The sequence below is a fragment of the Pieris napi genome, chromosome 1 (assembly GCF_905475465.1).
Source record: "Pieris napi chromosome 1, ilPieNapi1.2, whole genome shotgun sequence".
Lineage (NCBI taxonomy): Eukaryota > Metazoa > Arthropoda > Insecta > Lepidoptera > Pieridae > Pieris > Pieris napi.
Window position 1 is genome coordinate 596364 of NC_062234.1, and position 9683 is coordinate 606046.

A 9683-nucleotide genomic window follows, 5' to 3' on the forward strand; every position below is an offset into this window, starting at 1 on the left:
GATTTATGTTGTATCCTTACATGTGTACTACTATACTAACTATTACCCATAACTTAACATAAATATGTAATCCTCGTATTCAATAATTAGTCTAGTTGTATGAGGGCTCTGGAGGAACAACTCTATTCAACTGCCATCTATTGTCAAACACATGCATTGTTAAAATTGAACTTAGACTGACAATATTCGTATTAAATGAAATGAAAGAAGTTGTTATAGTTCAGTGCTCAATTGATAGGTGGCGCTATAATAAATTTATTTCAAGTTAGCATAAATGACAAGTTTTTCAATTAAACAACATACGAATCTAAAATATAATACCTAAGTAATGACACAAATTAACCATTTAATCAACAATATACATATTTTTTTATAACTAAACAACATTAATTCCATACCTTGGTTGGTACCTTGAACGGGTACGTACTGCTATTGCATATCTACATAACTAATTTGTTGCAGTATTTATAGTGGATATGGATAATTATGACCAGTTGTGATTACAAGCATACGATTATATTTCCTACAGGACTCATAGGTGAGCAATTATGTTTACTATAGCTATGTATTTGTAAAGCATGTTAGGAATCAGGATCCATCTCCAGCAGAGCGCGACTGTTTGGCAACACAACAACAGCAAACATAATGACATAATTGGCGGAGGAATCGAGGGGCGACGCGACGCGGGGCGCATGCGCTGCTTTGACGGCCAAGGTCGAGGCCGCGCGATTCTGCTGCGCGCCGCCGCCGCGGCCAGTCTAACCAACGCGCTCCTTTCTGGAAACTAATTCTATAAAGGATTTATGCGCTAAACGCGAGTGTTCATAGTGCTTTACCCGGATGGATGAAAGAAGGTAAAAAATAGTATAATAACGTACACACCTATCGACCAAATCTGACGTATGGTTTCATAGACACGTAGGTATATTACGTACGTACCTATAGCTACCTACTTATGAGTTATGAAATACCTTTACGGATATGATTGAGCCAATACGATACTTCCAGCGTCAAATGAGAAGTCTATAAATAGGCTATATTGCATCGGCTTCCTTCGGATTACGCCCTAAACCACAGTTAACAATGGTTGTAATTAGGTATTTTTATGATTTCTTCGATGAAAAATGCTTGTGTCAAACTTTTGGTTTGTTTTACGTCCTCAGCTCCACTTAATACATACTGAATACCTACTAAAGGTCAAAATTAAGTTATGTCAAAACAATCATAATAATTGTACCTAAATCGATTCGACCGTGATTTGTGATGTGGAGTTAAAATAAGCTTTGCTTAAGATAGCTAACATATTTTTTTTGAGAGGTATTTTTCTTTGGACACGTACTTGATTCCTTTGTTGCGGACTGATATTTACAGTTCAGACTGACAGAATGGCTTTATTAATAAGCGAATACTGCAGCGCGGCAGAAGAACCAGCTCACGATATAGATTACGATATAGCCAGTTCGAAGATTTGACTTTATGATGTAACCGGCTATGGTAAGTACAAGCTGGTCACACCAAGATGTGGCAAGCCACATCAATGAATCAGAGCACACAGCGCATGACCACTTCATGATAAGGTCTAACAGCAACTGTAGAATTTAGACTGTAGAGAAAAAAGACAGAAATCTTACATTTTCTCCGCTAGAGGCGCTTATAGGCGCTTTAGTCTCATCGCGGCAAACAATGAAAAAATTTTTACAGGAATAACAATACCAGCGGACCTGAATTTTTTCCAAAGAGTTTTCATGGCTTCGATTCCGTTGTGTTATGCAAAAGAAACAATTAAATAGGTACATTAATTAATAAAAACACGATCTGCCAAGTCAACGCAAATGACCCTAAATTTAATGGAACTATATTCAAATCATCAATCAAATCTATGTTAGCTTAAAGTTCTATGTACAAAAAATACAAAAATAAAATGGAACTTATTAATACTACTAATACGAGTATTGACATAACATTCTTGTTTCTTTAAGCAGTTGGCCTAGTGGCTTCAGAGTACGTCATTCCTGAGTTCGTAGGTCTGAACACAAATGAACTTTGTATGTGCTCTCTATTTAACTCTCGCCCGTAAAGTAAAGAAAAACATCGGAAACTGGCATGCTTTAGACCCAAGGAGTCGACGGTGTTATTCAGGCACAGAAAGCTGGTCATCTACTGATATTAGAAAAAACAAATGGTCACGAAACATTTACAGAAATCTGTGGCCAATAGGGTTTTTGCTAAAAGATTGTAGCGCCAGTGATTTCATTTCTCTCGTTCTTCCCTTGTTTTTTATTCTCATCTGTCCAAACGCGAGCCGTCTGGCATTGAGAGTGTCCATGGGCGGCGGTATCACTTATCATCAGGTGAGCCTAGTGCTAGTTCTATAAAAAAAAGTTTGTTTTCTTCAATAACCCAGTAACATTTAATTATTTTAACCGCTTACAAAATACCACCAATTTCCGAGAATTAGGTTTTATTAGTTTTTAATCAAACTACATATTACATTTAAAAAAATTACGTTACAAGTCCACTTGTTTTTAAAAGCCGGCGTATTTATTCCCATATAAAATTTGCATTAAAATCCGTTAAAGTATGATTTAAATCATGTATAGGCAGCTTAAGCCTTAATTAGTAGGCTAATTAGCTTTCAAGCAATTTCTTTCAGTTAGAAAATAATATTGAATAATGTGCTAAAGAAGTTTATTTAAATGATAAGAAAATGTCGAATATACATAGTAATTTCTTCTAACACATCTAATTAAGCTTATGTTTTTATACTAATTATAATCATATAGCGTTTTTTAGTGTTTTATTACAAATTCGTCGATATGATGTTTCAGTTTTCATTTTGTTTCAGTTCGTTTAGTATTTAAGTAACATTGAAGTATTTGAAGGAGAATGGAAGCAACTGGAAGAAGCCTAGGTATGTGTCACAGGACACGCTGATCACCAAATGTTTATATTATATATTATACTAGGTTCAGCAATAAAGGCTTAATAATAATAATTTAAGTATTTATCAAGAAGTCGATTCACTTCAGCGTAATTAGGACCATAATTTTTAAACTGGAAAAACTTTATAGTTTTGTTTTTATACATAAAAACACTAAATTTATCATGAACGTTTAATTATAATGAAATCATAATAGTATAATAATTAAATCCTAGAGTATGAACTACGTTTTGGAGTTACCTTTTATTTAAAATTAATCCCAACATATCTTTCCATCACAGTCAATCCAATGTGACGAAGAGAAATAAGTACATTAAAACGTTATAACCATATGCGCTGGCTATTATTAACATAGTAATTATATATAGATATAGTTAATATAATGTATCCTATGGCAAAACATCCGATCAGCTGGAAGGTCGACATTTGATATCTTTGATCTTAAACACTGCAAGATAGCGTGGAACGCAACCTACTGCCCGTCTTACTTGTGTTTGGTGACTTTTATTATAGGTAATAATTTTTTTGCCAGTGGTTCACGTTCGGTTTAAGCACTTGATTTGACTGGTTGTTATACATTTTGCTTCATAAATATCTTTAAAGCCCGACGAAAAGGAACCTTTCTTATAAAATGTATATTTATAATTAGTGATGCATTTACTTTTTACTTCAACGAAAGCGAATATCAAACATACTATTCGGCGAATAAGAATAATTCAGCAAGTCAATAAATAAAATGAACTATTGTTTTTTTACTACGATATTTAATCATTGCAATTTACGACTCACAAATTTTTGTCCAGAAGGCACATTTCTAACATCTCAGGCATTAAGCGATTTCTTGTTTTTGTTTGTACATTACTTGTCGATAATACTCTGAGGAGACAGGCTTGAAAGAAAAATACTTTTGGGCCAGTTTTGGTCGGATATTGGGTTGTTTTAGATTCCTATCTACTACTTTTCTATTTTTATAGGTGCGTTCAAACGGTGTACAGCCAAACCGTAATTTTGGGTTGGGTTCAGTTATAAATTCGTGTCAGATATTCGCAACTATTTATTTTTATGTTGGCGCCTAGATAGTACCGGTGACCCCAGAGCTGGTGCTTCCTTCGCTTAACGAATAAGTATTGCAATACAGCGAGGAAATCCTGCCAGCGTTAAGGGTACACAGCCACAGGGACCGAACCTTTTAAATTTGTTTAAATTTAACTTTTATTAATTTTGTATAACTTATTTTTAAAATTTGCCGCATTAACCAACTATTTTAAATACATTCTGCGGGAAATATGATTTATTGATTGCTATTTTTACAAACATTTTTTGTTGAATGTTATTTAGCATAAATCTACAATCGTATGTGATCGTGATTGAGAGGGAAAATAAATAGTAATAATATTTATTATATATAAGACTTACGTAAAATCCATTTACTAATTCATCTCATTTCATGTATTAAGTTTTGATATCACCCACGTTTAACTTACCCTCACTACATAAGTAATACGCTTGCGTCCCACCCCACATATAGGTCAGGGGTAGAGGCGCGGGGTATGGGGCAAAGGGACGTGGGCGGCCCGTGTCCCTATCGACCGCACCCCGGAGTAGCATCCACCCACAGATAAAAAAGTTTGTAAATACATAGACATCCGTTTTAATGTGGAATTCATCGGATCTTTTTTGATTTATGACAAATATCTTCCTTTTTGTAGTTACTTGCTTAAGTCAAACTTAGATGATGGCATCACAAGGAAACTGACGGGTGCTGATCTAAAAAGGTGACAGTTTGGTATCATTTTAGAGGTTTGAAATACCATAATAATAGCCTTTATTACTGTAAAATCCTTATCCTAGTATATAAAAATGTGAAGTATAAAAAAATAAACTATAAACACTAATATTAATTACTCGGAAAGCTGGTTAATTTCTGTTTCACAGCTTATCCTTGGACATAGGCCTCCTCTAAGTGCTTCCACTCTTCTCGGTGTCTAGTTTTACGTAGCCAGCTGCTCTACCGATATCATCTTCCCATCTTTTTATTTGTCTTCCTTGTTTTCTTTTGTCATAGTGAGGAAGACATTCCGTCGCTTTTTCGTCCATTTATCTTTGTCTTCTCTCATAATGTGTACTGTCCAATTGTTTTGCTGAAATGCTGTTATTTCTAGTAAACGATTGATATGGAATACGATACGATAGACAAATTGCAAGCTAAGGACTTCATACAGAAGACTCAAAAAAGAGTCTTGATAACTCCAGCGATAGGGCAATTTTTTTAATTTTGTATTTATAAACCTAAATGTATAATCTTCGGGAGTTAATTTCGTTCAAAGCAATTGTAATAATCACATAAATCCGGCATGACAACAGTAACATTGATTCATTACACAAATAACACGGTGTCCTCGAAATAGTGAATTCATGCTTTGTTCGCGTGTGCCTGTTTTTTGCTTCTCTTAAAACTTTGTAATAAACCGTATGTGCCAAAGGAAGTATCATTACGTAGGCAAAACAAGTTACGCGTCGATATATTTTAATTTGTTACGAACAAACTTAAATAAAACTCTAAAAGTCTAGTACAATTCAATAAGCGCCATTGTATTTCACGAAAATTGTATGCAAAGGAATGGATGCGGTCATAGTAAGTACCTATAGGGAACTTAATGTCCCCAAAAGTGATTTCGATCAGAATGATTATAAGGTTCTAATATGTTTTAATTTTCTCTTTATAAATTTTAATCATTTTTATTATTACTTATAGGATGAGAAAATTGTAAATACTGTATATTTGATTGTTATGTTTAGGTTTTATTCAAATAAATTATGTTACGCAATTAGTTTATCTTCTAATATATAAAATTCTCGTGTAACAATGTTCGTACCCATACTCCTCCGAAACGACTCGACCTATTCGTATAATTTTTTTTATGCATATTCAGTAAGTCTGAGAATCGGCTACTATCTATCTATCTTTCAAACCCCTAACTGATAAGGGGCCCACTCCAAAATTTTATTTTTTAGACAATTTTTTTGTTTGTATTTTTTATGATACAGCATGCAAAAATACATACAACCCCTAATTTTCACCTTTCTACGATCAACCCCTATTTTATATTAAAAAAATGTTTCCTAGAATTAATATAGGTACATGGCAAAACGACGTTTACCGGGTCAGCTAGTAGTAATATATATATATCTGAAAAAGTAGATTACCAAGCTTTTCATTCTAAAGCCATATTCAAAATGTTCATAATTCCGTGGGCTACTCCAACTTATAAAAGTGGCCAAGTTGTTAAATCTGAGATATAATTTCATAAACTTAACTGACATTTTTTCTCTCGCAAATAAGCAAAAAGTTTCCTGTCCATATCCTTGTTCCTCGGGGCACTGCCACACAGCAGATGTTTATACAATTAACGATCCACTTCAACATAATCTAATCTTTAAATGGAATTTACCCAATCGTAAGGACACAAGTGACCAACTATAGCTCCCATTGTGTTCCGTAATTGTTTACGTAATCATATAGACAATCGAGAATTAGCGACTAGCTGAAAACCTGATAGTCACGGTCAATGCGGCCTTCCGTGGTTGGCTGTTACTGAAAAATGCAGTCGAACACGTTTCGAACGAAATTTGGCCCGGAATGCGTTCTTTTTATAGATTTATTCAGAGCAGTACAGCATTTTAGCGCATTGTAATAAATCGTTACCTATAGTCTGTTTAAAGAGTTGTTAGATTTAATATTAAATTATTTTTTAAAGCCGCAGAGCATAATAAACGGCTCAAATATAAGAGTCTTTCCTCCAACTTCGATTTTGATCTCTTTGGAGTAGAGACTCTTGGGCCGTGGGGTTCAAGTTCACAGGCGCTTATCAAAGATTTAAGTTGGCGCGTGGTAGATAGTATAGGTGACCCTAGAGGTGGTGCTTTCCTCGCCCAACGTATAACTTATAAGTATCGCAACACAACGGGTAAATGCTACCAGCGTTAAAGGTTAACGTTATATACACTGCCACTGAGACCAAACTTTTTAATTTTTTTTAAATTTTCTTTTTAATTCATTTATTACTAGCTGGCCTGGCGAACATCGTACCGCCTAACAGTCGATTCTTTTTTTTTTTTAAATACTTATTCTGCTACTCGTACATTATGTCAAAAAATAAAAATATACCTTCCCGGAACCCCTCCACTAACACTTGAACTTTATGATATGGTATTAAAGTTCAAATTGCCTTTAAATATTATTACGAATATTTTGTATGGGAATATAGAAAAGTGTTGTTTTAAAGTTTAAACCTTTTTACCCAATTTTTTTAATTTTTCTCTCCGTAAGAACCATCCTCGTACTTCAAGGAATATTATTAAAAAAAATCAGACAAATCGGTCAAGCCGTTTTCATGTTATGTCGTGACAACGGAAAACGGGTTTCATTTTTGTATATATAGATTACTATGTCGGTTAAGGAAATTGTAAACACTGTATTTGATTGTAATACATAAATTGTATTATTTTATTTACAATTAAATTAAAACAATTTATAATTAGGTTACCAGTCACCGCCCACGGATTGTATTGCTGTCCAGTACCTACCTACTGGCCTTTTAGACTTCTTTTTTTGTTTTTATTTTTTTATGGTACAACATACAAAAATACATACAACCCCTAATTTTCACCCCTCAACGATCAACCCTTATTTTTTATTTGTTAATTAAAATCTTATGACTTGAACTCTAAGGTTTATATAGAGAAAAGTTCACAGAAAAATCTAAAAAGTTTTCATTCCAGAAAACCGAACAGTCTCTGGGGTAGCATAGCAAATTGTTCTATGTATGTACTAATAACAGTAGCTAGGCTAAGTAACACACATTCGAAGAAGTTCGCGGGGACAGCTAGTACATCTGTAGAATTTGGCTTCCGGGACATGCATGGGAAGCTAACTGTCAAATTATATACGTGCCATAAACAATTGTCTCTACAGGAAGCTCAGCTGAGCGCCGGTCGAGTACCGGGCGCGCGCCTATCGATTGCCGCCAGGGCGGAGGGCAAGGCCACCCACGTCTCAAACTGTCACCTCTTAAATCCTTACAATTTCACGCACAATTTCATTTGCATTTTATGCAAGGCTCATTGAGTCGTGACAGTTAAGTGGAAAATAGAATTGGGCGCTCTATATAACTTGAGGTGGTATGTGGTTAGTAAAAATTAGATGCATTTCTTTATTGACGTTCATACGTGTAGATTGTGTTACCTAAATTAAAAAATGATTTTTGAATTCTTTTGCTGGGTTGATCACATATAACCAAACGTTTATTATATTAGTTTTCCATTTAGAATCTCTGCGTTTAATTAAATAAACAGGAAGCAGCCATCCCACGTCTAAGCGGCTAGAAAAAAAATCGGCAATTCATTGTATACAAATTGCATAATATATATATGTATATAATATATATCAATTTTGATTTCAAATGAAATAAATTAGTGAAGACTGTATTCTTGAGCCGGTCACTTCGCAGTTACATTAGGCACACCAAAAAAAATATCACCGCAATTGAAATCTAAATTGATGTGCCAAGTACCAATTTTATGGACAATCGGTCACCACCAAAACCTCCACCTAAGCTGATCACATTATGTACCTATGCGCCCTTGATTCATAATAAAACGCTACTTCGGTTACCGTGACGATGCTGCTCAATAGTCCCTGGGCGAAGCGAGATCGCGCATGCTCGCTTCAAATCGATCCCAACACCCCGAAACCCCCCACACCCCACACCCACACCCACAGCGTGGGCAGACACATCCGAATAATTTCGTAACTCAATGAAGGATCCGGTAATGAAACCAGATTGATGGATGAATTCTGAACAGTATTTGCTATTCTTATCGAAAGGCTTGGGCATAGAAGTAATTGTAATTGAATTGAATAAAATCAGAAATTAATATTTTCCCATTAAAGCACTTGGCATTCTCAATTATTAGAATCGGATTTTTAAACGGCATCTATTCGGCGAAAAGGCTCACTACCACACATGTGGTAACCATACGGCGATCTTGTTAGATATTTTTATATGTGACTGGTTTAAATATAGAGATTAAGTACTGTGAAAGGATTAGCGCATATTGCAGTGATATAATAGGTATAGCGAAGGGTTGGTCGAGGTGCAGAGGTGATCTCAGCCCGGCGGAAGGGGGGCGGTGCAGGTGGCAATGCATCAGCGGGGGCAGGGGGGCCCCGGCTCCCGCGGCCCGCGCCGACTCATTGCCAAGTTCAATGCCAAGGTCATGCGCGAGCGAGTGCGATTGCGCGCCGCAATGCAGGAGCGGCCGGCAAACAGCGCGCCGTCAGTACCACGACGACGCCGATGCCCATCGCATCACCTTTCTCGAGAACGTTACTTTGTTAATCCGAAATTCCAATAAGGAAATCTCATTCCCCGTGCTTTGTTTGCAACGTGATAGATCCGTGAACAGTCTGTTTGGCGTGCGACGGCAGCCGGCAGCCAGTTATGCAATAGCTTGAATACGCCGGTAAGCTGTAAGGATAAGTTTTATGAGTTCACCTTTTCTTTACGTACCTAACATATTTATAATATTCAATTATGACAATTTTGCGATACCTATACGTAACTGTTAAATTTATAAAGGCATATGGCGATGTCAAGTTCTAGGTATTACGTGTAACACCAGCCGTAGCCATGTTTGTTCTACTCACTGCGTACCTACTAAGCGTGTTGGTCAATTTATC